Source organism: Protopterus annectens, chromosome 7.part0 (genome assembly GCF_019279795.1).
Source record: "Protopterus annectens isolate FY-2018-M chromosome 7.part0, PAN1.0, whole genome shotgun sequence".
NCBI lineage: Eukaryota > Metazoa > Chordata > Ceratodontiformes > Protopteridae > Protopterus > Protopterus annectens.
Genome location: NC_056739.1, coordinates 1833773482 through 1833792309, shown reverse-complemented (window position 1 = coordinate 1833792309; position 18828 = coordinate 1833773482).

The window sequence follows — 18828 nt, the reverse complement described above, 5'->3', positions numbered from 1 at the left end:
GGAATATTACTGCATGCTGTTACAAATAACTTGGAATGCTGTTGTCTATGTTGTAATTAAACACACCTAATCACAGAACGAAGGCCGGTCCCAGCGGACCCACCTGTCCCTCCTCAGCTGGCGATTGCACCTGGCACCAGCAGGTCTGGTGTCCAGCCTGGGCTACCCTCCTCCATTGGTCCTGTGCCACCTTCAGGTGGAAGCGCTGCAGGGGATGGGGCTCGTTCCCCCCCCCTGCAAGTGTGGGCGGAGAAGGACCACCTGTCACCCTCCAAAGGGCCCAGGTTGTGGTGCGTAGGTAGATCCAGCTTTTAGTCACTGATCCCCTACTCCAGCTCGAGGCAAGAGTGGCGCGACTCACGGGTGAGCCTGCCCATCCTACGTAGCCCCCAGCACAGTTACCCTCGGGTCTATGAAGGTTCAGTGGTGACTGCCCATGGGTGGGGATCTCAGTCCCACTGTTACCATCTGTGGGCTCATGGGCTTGCGATTTCCAAACATCCATCCCCGTCAATTGTGTTCACCCACCCCATGTGTCATACTCCACCCCTGTATGCGTCTTGTTTGTCTTGTCTGTTCACCTCCCCAACCTACCTCCCCAAATATACTTACTTCCTCTACCTCACTTTCCACTCTCACCTGAAAAAAAAAGGGCAATCTGTACCCACAAAAAAATTACGCCCCATACATAGCTTCCCATTTCACGCACATGTCCACTGGACATGTAAACTGATAATTATAACTGGCAGTACAACATACTTTGTTGTCCCCACCCCTTACCCAGGGGTGGAAGGTTTCAAATTTTACTCAAAATTTATTGCATATGCACAGCTGTTGCTGGTAAAGAAATGGACAGCTATGGACCTTCCCTACAATCATCCTGCACATCCCGAGCTTGTTTTCCTACTGTCTTTCCCTCTTTGTGCCCCCTTTTTCACCACTTTCCTATCTCCCCATTTTCTTTTCTTTCAAAGAAATTAGCATGGAGGTTAGCGGGAGTAAGCACTTTTAAGCAGTAGTAAACGGGTTTAAGTGAGTGTGCACATGTGTGCGCTTAGCTAAGCATCTCTAAGCATTGTGCAAACCCGCTTACAACTGCTTAAAAGTGTCTTAGTCACTCTATGTCAAGGCCCTTGTTCTTCTCAGCAGCAAAATAAAACACCTCTGTCAGTCTCGAACCCCAAACCTTGGACACACTAGACTGCATGAACTACCACTAAGCCACAACAGATATACAATAACTTGGTGCTGAAATAAATATATCATGCATTACAATGAGTGAATGTAAAGGAAAAGATAGGAAGGCCATAACACAAAGCTTGTTCTGTGGATCTTTACCAGAAATTGTTGTGGAATTGCATTACATGAGTGTGATGTGAGAAGCAGCCATTCAAGCAGCAAATAATGTTACAGAGGCACTTTACAACCCCCACATAGTATCACAGCAGGACAAACACTGGCATATCTGATTAGGGCAGAGGCCATACCTCCTAAATGTGACTACTTTTCTGGGATTTCCCTGATTGTGAAATATATTTTAGCTGTGTCCCTCTGAATCCCTCTGAAAAGTACTGATGTCAGTCAGAAAGGTGGGGTATTACACAATGAATACTGACAATAATAACATTAGACACCGCTTGTACTTCATAAAAGGAGTACTAATCCATATGCACTGCCTCACTCAAGTCTACACTTACTGTCCCTATTATGTGTAAGGTGTACCTCACTTTTAACTACCTATCCCTGACTCCATGCAAAGATGTATCTGAGTGTTCCATAGGCATGGCAGAGGAACAAACACACAGGCATATAAGCTATTCTGCTGTTACACACTTTGCAAATAGCTTTGGTAGGACCTCCACAAGCATACCCTCATGTGGGAGTACAACACAGAAATACCAAAGGATGTAGCCATGTACTGGTAGCAACTGACTGTAACAATGCCATTGTACCAGTCCTGAAAACACCTGTGAGTTGCACAGACAAAGAATAACAGTGTAACTGCTGGCTACCAGCTTGATATGTTCACAGTTGGGAACTATGCAGACAGACCACCTGCCTTGATAAACTAACAGGTACACACCAATCCTTTAAGTCCAGTAAGATAATATTCACACAATAATACATAATGCTCACTGTATGTAAGCACACCCTCCACAATTAAAAGATACTTCTGTGTTTAGGGTCTACCAAGTGTGTAGGTAGGCATACTCAGTACTGGAATTGTCCAGTTGTCCTGCGAACCCTGTGCTAATGTCAACAATAAAAAACACAAACACTGCAGAAGTGAGTACATTAATATTCACAGTATAATAGTTCACAAACAGTTAATGTACCAAAAGAATACTTCTCAATAACTACATTTGTATGGCAGTTAATTATTTGAGTAGAAAAGAAACTACATAGTCACATAAATGTTGTGTAAGCATTTTTAGGGGTGAGTAAAACTCTACACTGATAGCTCTGTACTGGAAGCGGCAACAGTCAGGCCTGAGTACAACATGTACATCACTGTCTACACCTCTAGCTTCAGATATAAGAAGTATAACAACCTTCTGACTTACACAACAGTGTCCACAGCAAACAAGCATGGGCCCCACTCTGGAAATCTGAAAGGGCTACGCCTACATACCTTAGCAATTTATAGCATTGGGTTGCTATGACAGTGAGTACTGCAATTACCACACAGCAGGCTGTATGCATTTACCAAATGCTGGGCACCAATTGGTGCAGAGGGCATCACATGCACATGCGCAGATATCTATAAAAGCAGATTGTACTTGCTATCCCCACATGCAATCATTACATTGCACGTGTCAGCAACTATAGAACTACTGGAGAGTAGTGCCAACTGTAGTACTTAATTAATAAATATATAATTAAGTAACAAATATATATACTTAATTAAAAACTAAAGTTATTAATTAAGAAAAAAAAAACTTAATTAATAACCAAAAATTAAACTTAAGTAAAAATCTTTACTTAATAAAAAAAAAAACATCGTCAAAGCATACACAGATGGACCTGAAAGGGACAAACAGGTATGTAACAGTTTGTAGTTACCGGCAAGTAGTAGATGTTTATGAATAGTACTGTACATACTCTGAAACATGCATATGTGGCAGCAGTAGGTATGTATGCACTGATACCATGCATAACTACTGCCATGAAGAAATTAGTGTGTAGTTGTGTGCAGTGGGACATAACTGTGACATATGTAGCTCAGCATTATATGTCAAACATCTGAACATGTTATCCATGGTCTGTACAGTACTGCATTTAATGGCAGTTTGGGGGAGTAGTGCAAACACCTATCTAAACCTGGATGTGACAGAGTAAGACATGCATGCTAGTCACATAATGCGTAGCTTAGCATTGGCAACTGCTGTACCAGGCTAGTATAGTAATGTTATCATTTGCAGCTATATATACTCCCTGTACTATTACTGTATGCACACATGTGACAACTGTCCATGTTGTAGCAAGGCCCAACAGGTCATCTGTGAGGTGTACGGACTTACAACAGTGTGGACCCTGTGTGTGTATATGGCACACACATATGGAGAGATATATATGTGTCTGATATATTAGCATCTGAACATGTGCATAAAGCAAGGGACATACTGCAACTGTTTGTGAAGGGTGGACATTTATATGTTGGTGCAGGTTGTTATGTGCATATTTATATGTAGGTTGTAGTGTGTGTCAAACAAGACAGCATACAATGCTGGCATATGCCATGTGGTGTTTAAACGCTGTGGGTATGATTTGTTAGGTTTTTAGTCTTCCAGATAGGGGATCCTGCTAAAGATACATGGGCTGAGAATACCTTCCATGCATTCTGCACAAGACTGTGCAATATAATTACATAACTGTATCCCTCTCAACCATTGCATAATTGATATTCCCGCCATGAAAGGTGGACTGTATATGTGCCGATATGTATATCTATATGTACACCAATGGATGTTCATATGTATGCTCAAGCTCTATGTTGTATACATATTGCCATCCCTGTTGTTAAATACCCTGTACCCATGAACTACCACATAGGTGGTAGTCTACTCAACACTGAAAGTGTGATAAGAGACTATGGGACACAGGTGGACAGTAGTGTCCCTTTTGATAATCACAGTGCCACACTAGTCATGTAAACTGAGTATGGTCCATATGTCATCAGAAAAGGTGTGTCATCCATGGAAATAGAGGTCAGTGTTCCACTCTACTCATCAGTCATAACACCCATCATAGAGTACAATGGCCCTGTTGGTATGTACCTCAGAAGACATCCACAGCAACTGTAGACACCAGACACATACCTCACAAAGAGTATTACCAGACTAAAACAGATGCCCTATGCAGACTGTCTTACAAAACCACAGCTACACTGTGTCGCATACTGCCTACCCAGAGGCTACCTCTGCCTAACATACAAAGCTATGCCAAACCCACAGGTGTTGGACATGCTCCATGTAAACAGATGAAACTCCATACAAGCTACACACTGTACTGATCTAAACCTTGTAACGTCAAAAAGCAGAACATGCTTGAGTGGTACATTATCATCTCAGACACATACCATACTCTGGAACTAACTACCTATCAATAGCAAATGAAGGTCCTCATTAGCAGTTGCCATGAATAATCATGATGATTGGATGTGAGATAGGAAACACAACCCAGGAATCACCTCTGTGGCTCTGCATGACAGGGGCACATGAACCTACATGACATGGGTGTTGAAGGGCAGGGTACCATATGGCTAGGCTTCCATAGGCCCTACAGATAATAGCCTATTAGCTACCTAGGACCCGATACACACATGCATGTATCTGTTGCATTACTTGCTATGTGAGGTTGACTGGGTGTGATGGAGAATGTGTAGACGAATGTGTCAAAGATGTGTATATGTGTGATAGCCTAGTGGGAAACTGTGTATATCATGGTATGTAGTGTTGTAGCTCTAATCCCAGCAAAAGATTCATATGCTATTGCTAGGCAGGAAAATCAATATGGCATACAGTATGACGTAGTCCCATGGTGTTGACTAAAGCAGTACATGTATGCTTATTGCTTGTTAACACTAGTGAATACAAATCCCGTATGAACTGTAGTACTACCTGAAGTTGTAGGCCTAAACAGCACAGTATAGTTTATATCCACATTGCTTGGAAACACTGTTTTGTTTGTTACCTGTAGTCCTCACACATTACATACCTCAGGCATGAGGTTTTGTAGGTGCTGACACAGAGTACTGTATGGTACACAGGTAAAACTAATCTGTGTTGCCATACCTTTGTGTCTTGTGTGTATGTCTGATGTGTGTGTGTGGGTATGCCTGTAACATGGCCTCGGTGGTATGTGTGTCACAGGATATAAGTGCCTATCTAGCAACATGTATAGTGTAGTACAGCAGTATGCCACCTACACTGATGAATGTGCACATATGTTACTGAGGGATTTGCTATCTACAAGTAGTGTGGTGTACTGGTAGTACTGTAACTGTACTTTACATTCATTTCAATGGATGACAAATGTCTGCATGCATTAGCTTCATTTACACCTCCTGTGGCTAGGTAGTGCATTGTGTCACATACAGTGTGCCATGTACTGTTGTATAGTCTTACATACTGGTTTCACTTTGTTGCTGTGCAGAACATGGTTTGGTATATAGTATGTGCCAGGCACTGTTAGGCAGTTGTGGGCTAAGCAGTCATATGTGGTATTAAAAGTGTGTATCTACTGACAGCCAATAGGTTGCTATATATGGCATTTCATTGATGTCTGTACTTTAGAATGTTAAGTGTGCCACATGACTTGCTCACAATTACTGTTTTATTGTCTTCCAGGGACATGTCTCACAACAGGAAAACTGCATATTCCCCTGAGGAGGAGGAAGTCATCGTAGATGCCCTCATACAGCATCACAACCTGCTGTTCTCCAGAACCAGCCAGGACCAGCATGGGCACACTGCACTATGGCAGGATGTTGTCCGTCGGGTGAATGATGTAGGCATGCATAACCGGACTTATGAGCAGGTACACCATCACTGCAGTGATTTAATCAGACATGTCCGGCAGCATGCCTCTGATGTCCACAGACAACAGCTTGCCACAGGTGGTGGTGCAGGAACACATCCCCCTCTCACCAGAGTGGAAGAGCTTCTCCTCAGTGTGGTGGCTCTTGGCCAACCAGTACAACAGACCTGTGTCATCATGGAGGCCGGAGTCACCCAGCACGTCGATACAGAGCGTGCAGATAACATGGTATATCTGCAGACGACTGTTAGCTCAATTGTCACAACATGCATTTATCAGATGTGTACTGTGTATTCAGAAGATGTGGAGCCTGGTGTCATGCAATACTGATAATTTGGGACATTATCTGTATGCCTGTGACTGTCACCTCTTGTACTACTGTAAAATTGCAAACTCACAGCAGCAATGCCGTAGTTGTTGACACTGACAAACTGTCTCATATCCTTCCAGGTCCCTCTGGTGTGATAGCAAGACAGCAGACCCATGCTGGTGAGTGTTCTACATTTAATATAGCATATAACATGTGCATGTCATAGGAGAGTTGTAGGCCATATACACATGTTAAACACCTACACATAGTGCATGCTCTGCATGTTATCTGTGGGACTATGCACATCCCAGTAACATAAGTAGCTGCCTCAAACACATGCAATACACAGAGCACCCCAACCAATTGTTGTACACTGTAGTGGACATTGTATAGGCAGAGTCAATACACATGCACACAACATACACCACTTTGTCATATGCAGTATGTGTTAATATGACACAAATGGCATATGTAGACACCTGCTGTAAGGTCATACTTCAGTATCCCAAATGTCATCAACACAGCACACATACTTTACCTGAGGGGTAGAGGCCTATCATGGGGCGGTGTGACACACGTCAACACACAACACAGTCATGTTAGGCAATGCTCCCTATTGAATACCTGACATGCCCATGTAACAACTGGCTGTGAAATGGTTAATGTCATCAAAGTGGTGCAGGTCAGGTACAGCAAGATAGTTGCCAGTGTGACATACATTACTGACCTTGAGTGACCACATGATGCTGCCTGATGATGGCTCATGGTACTACACTACATCCAGTTACAGTAACTACAGTACTACACATAGCATTCATTGTTATACACCTGACAGTTGTGTGCATCCGGCCATGGTATGTATACCTATGAGTGATGGTGCACAGGACATTGGAAAGCATTTCAGACTTGTACTGCAATGTTGTGTCCATGTACACATTGTGTTCCAGGATGAGGCCAATCATTGAACAACACACATGCATCAACGACATGTATACTGTTATCAACAAGGACTCTCTACACTCGCACTGCATGCTGTTGAGCAACACACATCCTGTATGCTGACACATGTGATAGGACTCTTTGGCTTGTGATACTGTACTCCACCATCAACCACTAATGAATATGTTCCATATTGCTGTTGGTGTGAGTGTGTCAACTTGACTGAGTAGTGTATTTGTGTGCATGTGTGCATGTGTGCATGCATGCCTGTGTGCCTGTGTGCCTGTGTGCATGTGTTCATGTGTTCATGTGTTCGTGTGTGCATGTCTGCATGTGTGCATGTGTGCATGCGTGCATGTGCTCATGTGTGCATGTGTGCATGTGTCCATGTGTTCATCTGTGCATGTGTGCATGTGTGCATGTGTGCATGTGTTCATGTGTTCATGTGTGCATGTGTGCATGTGTGCATATGTGCTAACATCCTGTACAGATGGTAAAGTGTGTTTCCTGTCTCCCTCTCACAGGTGCTGAGGTATTGTTGGATGAGTGCAGCAGGGAACCTGAAGTCACTGCCACAAATAGTGGACATGGTGATACATAAGTTGTGGCACAGGCAGGTTTTACAGGATCTGTCGTTGGTCTGCCAATCGGCAGTACACAGCTTTCCACCCCATCTATGCGCACATTCATACTGCCAATACATCCCTCAACACCAATGGCCTTAGCTGGGGAACAGCATACAGTAGGCATTGACCAGGACAGTGTGGTATCTATGGCACATGCAACCCCACACAGCAACCATGCCCAGACACCTGGAACAGTGCCACATAGGCATATGTCCAGGGGTTCTTGTGGGAGCACCGCTGGTCGTAATGCCCCTGGCAGACGTGCCCCCACAGTTCTCACAACCTCAGGTATGTTCTGGGCTGTAATGCAAGCACAGGCACGTATGGAATGGTACAGCAGGCAGGGACTAAGGGCGCAGAGGGCTCATAACACCGCTCTCAATGACAGTATCCGTGACCTTGCCGGTGCCATCCGTAATTACACCAATGTCATTGATAGACATTGGGGGGAGACACTAGATGTCCTCCGGAATGTAATGTCCATGTGCCAGGACAGTGCAGGATGGCTGAGACATCGACGTATGCCAGCAACATCATCAGCTGGCAGTCATCGCGGACAACACACAAGTCCCAGCCGCTCCCGTAGTGGCAGTACCAGCCCCAGCAATGTTGTGGCTGGGCTGTCGGTAGACCGTCCAAGATGACCACATGCACATGGCTCTGGCCAGTCCCAGCAGGGACATGGGTTCAGTCAACATCCCTCTGCCTCTGACGATAGTACCCAGTCTGGCTTAGTACTCGATACTGTCCGTGTCACCCCTGACAGGCACATGTACTGTGTCTGTGGCCGGAGACAGTGATCTGTACAGACTGGCAGGTACAGTCTGTGGATGTCCCACAGCCTCCCATATTTGGCAGCCACAAGGGGGAACTGTGTGCATGCAGACACACACACATAAAACCAACACCTAGGGCTAACACATACACACACACATTATGTCAACACTGACTCATACTGTACTGTTTTCCCTCACACACACACACACACACACACACACACACACACACACACACACACACACACACACACACACACACACACACACACACACACACACACACACGAATACATGTCGATTGGATGGGTTATTGTCAGGCTCTGGCAAACCAATAACACACCCTGTGCATATGATGAAGCTGCGCCACCTCCTGTCATCTGTGACATTGATGCAGGAACAGGCTAACATGGTGCTGATGCACAGGGTGACCTAATAGCAGTGTAGCAATGTTAGCATGTTGTCAACAGTAAAGTGTAATGATATCCTTGTAGGTATATCTGAGCAGGCATGATGCATCAAAGCTATGATTGTCAATGTAGTATTGTTTACACCAGTGTTAATTCCAAACATGGATTGTCCGCCCATGTGCCTCTTGGCTGATGTGTTTGGTACTGGCAGCATGTGTTGGTGAGTGGATGTTACGTGTGTGATGTGTGCAGTACAGATTTGCAGGTGTACATTTGTGAACATGGTGGAGGTGCACTGTCTGCATGTATGTGCATGCTGGACACATGGGAAGGGTGACATGCCCTGTATTACACAGTGTTAAAACTTCATATTTCCTATTGGTGTCCAGTATGCATTTTACTACACATATGTCACAACTTGGGTACACATGTGTGCATGACATGGTATGACACTATGCTGTGGGTGATACTGTTAATATCGGTCATTGGTTTGCATTCTGGTAGTGTACATAACCTCAACAGCCTGATTTTAACCAATCGTTAGATGATGTCTTGACAACTGACACATAGCTGTAGGATACACAGTAGCATTTGAATCCTTCTGGTACTGTACTATACCAGTTACCAGTGGTATTGTCCGCCACACATTCCCGTGACCACTCCTGTTTGACATGTGGCCGTCTTAGGTACAAGCAGACACACTAGGGATCTGTCTGTCCACATCTGGTAATGCATACAGTGGCCTACAATGCATTCTCCGGATTAGACACTTATTTTCCACAAGGGTATCATACAGACAGATACCTATTGACAAACCCATGCTTTGAAGCTATGAGCCAACTATAGCATAGTCATCCACATTTACTATACATAGTATCCTGACAGTACCACATTGGTAGTAGCCCACAACATGTAGCAGGGGTACCAATGTGTACATACAGCCACATGTGATGTCATCTGTCCTTTGATATTCACATTCCCAAAGGTATGCTGATGTCCCTCAGTGTATCACATAAGCAATAAGGGGTCTGTATGCATATCCACAGAGTTGTTGTACACCTATAATGAATGCCCATTATTGACAGACTGTGTTGTGTTTGAACATGTCTGAAATATGCCCCAGGCATAAACCCTCACTCACACTATTCTATAGAAACTGTCATGTGTGTGTGTGACACAGATGACCTAGGCCACAGATCACTACAGTGGCTGGACTTGTCACATACATACATATGTGACCTACAGTCTGAGAAGCAGCAACACCAACTGTCAATGGTAACAGATGTATTTGTGTTGAAAGCAGGTTTCACACCTATGAAGTGATTGAGGTCACGTGTGCATATATGTCTTTGCCACACAGTTACCAATTGAGGTCACATGTACATATGTGTATTTGCCACACAGATACCTGAAGTGTGCAATGCACATACTGTTGTTTTACTGATATGTCATACAGTAGTAAAAGCAAAACCCACAATACGTTGATCAACAGTGTCACACACACACTCTGCAATTGCAGGATTCAAACCCCTGCCTAAATATGTTATGATATTAGAGAGATGCACATTAACACAATGCGCTATATGCTTTACTGGATGTTTTAATTTACACTGCTATATTTGTGGGATACTGACATCATCAGACTTGCCAAAGAGGAATTTACCTCTTTTAATGTGTTTTCCCAGTCTCCAAAAAGGCCACTCCTCTCAAAGGAAATCACACACACTCAGCAATTGCAGGATTCAAACCCCTACCTAACTATGTTATGACACTAGAAAGATACGCATTAACATGACACACTATACACTTTATTGGGTGCTTTCATTTCCACTGCTGTATTTGTGGGATACTGACATCATCAGACTTGCCAAAGAGGAATTTACCTCTTTTAATGTGTTTTCCCAGTCTCCAAAACGGCCACTCCTCTCAAAGGAAATAACACACACACTCAGCATTTGCAGGATTTAAACCACTACCTAACTATGTTATGATACTAGAGAGATACGCATTAACATGGCACACTATATGCTTTACTGGGAGTTTTCATTTCCAATGCTGTATTTCTGGGATACTGACATCATCAGACTTGCCAAAGAGGAATTTACCTCTTTTAATGTGTTTTCACAGTCTCCAAAAAGGCCACTCCTCTCAAAGGAAATCACACACTCACCCCCACACACAGCAATTGCAGGATTCAAACCCCTACCTAACTATGTCATGATACTAGAGAGATACGCATTGACACGATGCACTATATGCTTTACTGTGTGGTTTCTTTTCTCCTGCTATATTTGTAGGATGCTGACATCATCAGACTGGACATGGTAATGTGTGTGCACTTTGTTTTATGCAATCCCAGGAATGAACCATGTGGGTCAGCAGGTGTTAACAGCTTGAACAGGACTCCATGATTCTTAGCTTGTGTGATCTACCTGTGGACAAATTGCCATTCCTTCATATGACAATACATATTTATGCACAGATTGTTGATTTTGTGGATACGACATGTGTCTGGGATGTTGATAAAGGGCTATTCAAAGTCTATGTGGGACGTGTATAGCTCCTTTCAGTGATGTATGTCCTGGGTGGCTGCCTTGAAAACAGTCTAGCAGGTTTGGGAAACATGATCTCCCATTAACATACCACAGTTGGTTGGGTTGTGTGTTTGTCGGCTTCCAGTAGCTCTGTTTATGACTGCAATCATGATGGACTCCATGGCATTGCAGTTCAGACTTCATAGGTTTATAGGACTATAGTTCCCATGGTCTGTTGTGCACCAACACTTGTGGGGTGTGCCATATGTTGCTGTAACACATTCAACAGTTTCAGATCCTGTAGAGAGGGTGAGGCTCAACAGACTGTTCAGGTGCAGGGTCTGTTTGTTCTGTAGTTCACTTATGACACATATGGGGAAACAATGTTATCCAAGTGATGCCATGTTTTCGGCTTTGGGAGGAGCTGTTTACCCATTCTACATGTGATATTTCCTGGTATGATGATAGGGCCTTTTGTCAGTGGGAGGTGGGTATGTATGTATGGGCCTGTCTGACAGGATGTCGGCATTGTCAGTCAGGTACAGTTGGCCCTGACTCAGGACATATATGAGTGTACATTGCTATTTATGACATAGCTGAAGGAGGTGTCATGGTTCTGTCTGGACTCCTTCACAGATAATCTTTCCAAAACACAGACAAACCTGACCACTAAACCCCTGTTATACTATTCTACACACTTAATACCCTACTGATCCTTTGTGATCAGTCAACAGAGTATGTCATCATAATATCCTGGTATGTCCAAAGGTCAGTTTCGTGTGTACTCTCCAGTCCAGCTGGTGCATATTGGAATTTTGACGCAATGTTACAACTGCCTTATGTACACAGACAACCCTCTCCTCCTCCCAACAAACTCAGATATATGTGAGAGATGCAACTATATAGACAAACAGGAGGCTGAGCTCTCTCGACCCGTGACTGGCACAGTCTATCAGGTGGTGAAGGTAACCACACACACACACCACAAATCCAGTCTCACATAGACCTATAGCAACAGCAAACCAAATACATTACCACACAAAAACATACTCGGAGGCTCTAAATAAACTCTGCCTAAGCAGCAGAGACCTCCAAAGCAGACACCCAAACAACTGCTACCCCACAACAATACCCACATATCACATAGTTCACAAAGTCAGTGTGCCACACAGTCACTGCCCTTAGGGCTAAACAACACACCTAATAGACTTGTAATAGGTGACTGTTATTGTCAGACACACTGATGCCCCACTCACCAGGCTGAACAAGGAGAAGGTCACTTTGAGCTGTCTGTCGGGTGCCAGGATCTGCCACATAACACATGCACTCAGGTCACTCCAAAGCAAGAACAAATATGGCTCCATCATTGTCCATGCTGGTGTGAAAACCCTTAGACGTTCCTCCCTGGACTACATGACAAGAGACATAGAGGAGCTCTCTGATCATGTAGCCCAGGCCAGTATGACCCTGACCTTGTGTAGCATCTTACGCTTACCAAGAATGATGTCACAGTATACAGACAAACTGATCACTTTTAACATTTGGCTAACATATTGGTGTCATTCAAAGGGGATCCAGTGTCTGTCAGCCTGGGATGACATGCTCAACATGCCACGTAGCTTTGCTATGGACGGCTTGCACCTGTCACCCCTAGACTTTCAAATACTGGCTAAGGCTCTTGCCACCCCCATAGTGGCTTTTTTAAGCGAGGCTCAAAAGACAAACACACCTCCATAGACGTTACAAGGTAAAAGAAACTAAGAGTAATGCTGCTCAACACCAGATGTCTAACCCTCAGAATGCACGCACTCAGGACTCTCCTCAGTATGGAGAATGTCAATATCTGTGCAGTAACAGACACCTGGTTCAGGCTCCCGAAAGCACATCAGCACTACCAGGTTATACTTCATACCATGCTTTTCGGACACAAGACTCGGACCGGCCAACAAAAATAGGGGGAGTATCCATATACATCACACATACACACACCTCCAGGTTAGTAGCACTGCACGAAGCATCGGAGACCATACATGTGCAACTAACAGTGGCCGAAACTGCCTTTCAGTTTGTAGACTGCTACAGACCACCCTCCTGAACTCAGGAACACCACTCGGTATTCCTGGGAACACTGGAGAATATGAAGGTCTCTCCAAACACCATTATATTGGGTGACTTCAAATACACAAACATTGACTGGGAATACTACTCAAGCACCAACACCCTCGCCCAACAGTTGCTAGGATTTATAGACTCAAATGCTATGGCATAACTGGTCACCACACCCACAAGAGGGGAAAACATATTGGACATGATCATCACCAACATGGGGACTCTATGTTCCACACCAGAGGTATACCCCTCATTGGTAAGGTCAGACCATACATTTATCTCACTGGACATACATATCCCGTCCACACCCCCATCCTAGGTAATCTTGGTGAAGAACTTCTCAAAAGCAAATGTCACACTTCTCCAAATCAAGGTGGTATCCATCAAAGACCCTGGAACAGTGGTAAATACGGCTCAGACCACTGAATCCTTTACAAACACATTCTATGGACACCTACTGGAATGCATGGATCGTGCTATCCCAAATAACAACAAGACTCACTCCTCCAAAGGCAGGGGACCTGTCTGGTGGACCACGGCCATTAATAAGCTATACAACAAAAGGAGGAGGCTACTACATGATAGAGCACAATCCCAAAAAGGGAAGGCATCTCTGATCAGTACTAGCAAAATGCTACGATCACTCATTAATTCATCTAAGGCCCGCTTCTAACGGAAACTTGCACCAGACTTTAAGGACAATTACAAGGCCTTGTTTAGTTATGTCAGAAACCTGGGTGGAATCTCCCAGATATGCTGTGAGTTACTGCGTAATGACAAAACATACACTGAACCCACAGACATTGCCAACATCCTGGCAAACAGGTTCAGTGCAAATGTTTCCCCCCATCCCCCCTAAAGAGCAAATGTCCGACCCAACAGAGTGTAGCCTCCCTGACATCACAGATGAACAGGTGAGTGCTGCCCTCTCCAAAGCAGGCAACACAGCATCAAAGGACCGGATGGTGTCCCGACCTGCGTCTTACACAAGCTTCATGACGAACTTAACACTCACATTAAGTCACTGTTCAATATCAGAGTTACTACAGGATATCTCCCCAAGGAATGGCGTACAGCAACAGTGGTCCCACTCCACAGAGGTGGTGCCACAAGGGACCCTGGACAATATCGCCCTATAAGCCTAGCTAGCCTGGTCTGCAAAGCTATGGAGCGTATCGTCACGGAACTCATACACATAGACATTGTGAACCGATAGACAATGGATCCTACACAATTCAGCTTTGTTGTGGGAAGATCTTGCCTCTTGAACCTGTTTGACTTCTTTAAACAGTTATCAGGTCCATAGATGTAGAGAAGATTGTCCACACAGCCTACCTGGACCTCACAAAACACTTCAACACAATACCCCCCTCGGGCATTATACATAAGCTCACCAGCTTCGATATCAACACATATGTCACAAGATAGATTGCTAACTGGATCACGGATAGCACCCACATGGTCAGTATTGCAGGTGCCATGTCTGACTATACACCAGTTACACATGGCATCCCACAAGGCTCAGTCCTGGGACCTCTCTTGTTCAGTATATATTTCTCAGACATACAGGCTAATACAGGAGGAATATGGCTGACCATGTTCGCAGATGACTGCAAACTGGGTGCCATAATCAACTCTCCAGCTGGCACAAGCATCCTCAAAAAGGGTCTCACAGAGATGGATAACTGGTGCCAGAGCCATGGCCTACAGCTAATTGCCATTAGATGCATAGTCATCCCCTTTGGGAATAATAACGTGCCCACACATTACCACATAGGTGATAATCCATCACGTACGGTAGGTTTTATTAGGGATTTGGGAACACAAGTAGTTAGTACTCTCACCTTTGACAATCACGTTGCCAATGTGGTTGGACAGACCTTCTATATAGCTCACCTTATCCCATAAGGTTTCACATCTAGATCAAGTGAGGTCATTGTGCCCCTATACTCATCAGGCCCATGCTTGGATACAATGCCCCATTTCAGATGTACCTTACCCGACACCTGCAGCAACTGTAATGGCCACAAAAGTACCTCACCAAGTAGATCTAGGGACTCACACAGATGCCCTGCGCAGTTTGGCTAAAGTAACCCCAGCTGTACTCAGTCACTTACCGCCTACTCGGATGCGATCTGTGCCTGTTGTTTAAAGCCATGTCCATCCCAGAATTAATGGACATGCTCCACCTCAGGATATCTGAATCCCTTAGAGCTACATGCTCCAGGGACGTAATCCTCAGCACTGATATTAATAGGACATGCTGGAGGGACAGATTCCTATCCCAGAGGCTTCACTCACTCTGGAATGAGATCCCAGTCCCGCATACGCAAAGACCCCCACTGACCACCTACAGGAGACATCTTGACAAGTGGATGGGTGATCGTATGTTTACTCCTGGGATATCTTCTGGGTCAATGCTAGACAGAGGCACAATAAACTAAACATAAGTGGGATATCTTCTGTGACCTACTATTCACAGTCACAGTCTACTAATCTAACAGGGTTGCGAAAGCCAAACACACTCTGGCTAGGCTTATACATGCCCTAGGGCAGATAGCCTAGTATCAACCTCTGAACCTATGATAATGTTCGGGATGCACATTGTTTATTGATGATACTGATTGCAGGTTTTGTTTCTTCTTTGCTTTCCCACTTTCTATGAACAACCTAAGTATCTGTAGAACATATTTGATTATGACAGAGTTCCACTATATTATATATGTGTCTGTTGTCATATAACTGTGTGCACAAGGCGGATTGGTGAATAGTGAGAGGTTCCTGGGTTAACACATGCAACTGCCGGATATGTGTGGCCCACTGCTGTACTCAGATATGGTCTAAGTGTGTGAGCATGCCCAGTTCGGCCTTTCAGTGTTTTGTTGCCTGACATTTGTCTCATTTATTCAAGTGTGTGAGCATGCCCAGTGTGACCTTTCAGTATGTTGCTGTCTGAGGTCCACTACATTTGTTGATGTGTGTGAACATGACCAATATTAACATTTATACTATATGTGTGTTGAAAATCAGGTTTTATTCTTACTGCAGGGCTCACCTTTGTGTCATAACTCGACAGGGATTATGCTGTGCCTGAGGGTTTCCATGAGATACTTTGCATAGACTTATCAACATTTCTTCATACATACTGACCACTGACATACTGTCATGGTTTAGTGGTTCAGTACTATGACTACAGTGCACAGTATCCTGGGTTCGAGGACTGTCACTGCTTCATATTTTCATACTGGGCAGACCAGACTGCTTCAGGAACAGTGAAGCAAATATGACCATGTTTACCTGCTTTTGCTGAACTATGCCCAACTTTGACCAAAGTTGCACAACATTGCTCAATGTTAACCAACATTGCTGAACGCTGCCCAATATTGCTCAACATTGCCAAAAGTTGTGCTACTTAGTGTATGCAATTTTGTTTACATATACTAAATAGTGGTAAGAGCTGTTTAGCAGTGCTTTATATTGCTTAACACATGGCAATCATGCCTCAGGTGGTGCTGCATGGCTGCCTATGTCGGATGCACATATTACACTCCCTATACATGTTTGTTAACAGGTAGTGTCAAGTTAGGCATCTCTTTTACTATATGTGCGAGTCAGAGAGAGGTATAATTTCCAGAGTTCCTACTGAGCCAGTGTATATGCCATGCATTGCCTCTTTGCCAAGGCCAAAGCATACTGGGCATGCCTCCTTCTGCCTGCTGGGGCAGGCTCAGGTTGTTCCTCCTCTGAGTCATGCTCTGCTTGCAATGGCCTTGGCAATGGTGGGGGGCTGTTTGGCCCGCCCTATGCTGCTCCTGCTGCCACTGTTTTCGCAGGATCATATTATGTAGCATAGCACATACCATGACTATTTGGGTACATGTAGTTGGTGAGTACTGCAAGGCTCCACCAGATGTGTCCAGGCACCAGAACTGTGACTTGAGCAGCCTAAACACACGCTCAATTACATTTTGTGTTTGTGCGTGTGTCTCATTATGGCGTTCCTGTTCAGGTGTGTGTGCATTTCTGATGGGTGTCATCAGCCATGGCTCGAGTGCATATCCAGCATCCCCCACTAGGTGACCATGAGGGATATCCCCATTGGCAAATGTCTGGTACAGCGATGTCAGATGCCAGATATGGGAATCATGGTAGCTTCCAGGGCAGCCAGCACACACATTCATTATTATGCCCTGGGCATCACACACAACCTGGTAGTTGATGGAGGGGAAACCCTTACGGTTATAGTATACCCTACCCCGTTCACCAGCTGGTGCTTTGATGCATATGTGTGTGCAGTCTATTGCACTAACTACCTCAGGGTATTCCGCTATTTGCTGGAAGAGACTCATATTGCTGGCCAATACCTCACGGGAATTGGGGAAATATACATGATCACCGACATGTGCTGACATGGCATTCAGGAACTGGTGCAGTACCCTGGATGCTGATGCCTGTGAATTCCCCATCATATCACCAGTTGGTCTCTGGAAGGTACCTGTTGCTAGTATTCTTAGGCCAACACATACCTTGGTTTCCACTGGGACGGGTTCCCCTCTGTTGGTTCTGTGTGTGAGGCGTGGCCTGCACAGTTCAACAATTTGCTGCATAAGGTCTCTGTCTACTCTATAGCGCTCCACTATCTCCAGCTCATGTAGCCCCTCGTAGGTTACCCTGGGCCTGTACACTCTTCTCCATCTCTTCACTGTGGGTTGCTCAGCAGCATTCGCATTGTCACCACCCTCAGCATGTTGCATATATCGCTTTATAACAGCAATTGCAGCCCCTAACATTTCTTTGTCTCAGTAAAGCTTTTTCAGTTTTCACTTCTATTAGCTTACTGCAGTGTTGCAGTGTCGCTGAGAAAAACATAGTGGAAAGTTGTTTGCTAAGTTTTAAGTGCTGGGCTGGGCTAGTGTACTGCCTGTGTAATTGCCTGATTCTGATTGTTTTCACCTGCTAGCTCTGCTAGTACTCCCTGGTTAACTTCCTACTATTTGTTGTGCTTCCTTTTCCCTTTCTGTTTCCTCAGGGGGGCAGCGCCGTGCACACAAGTGCAAACACGTGCACACCAGCTCACACGCGCGC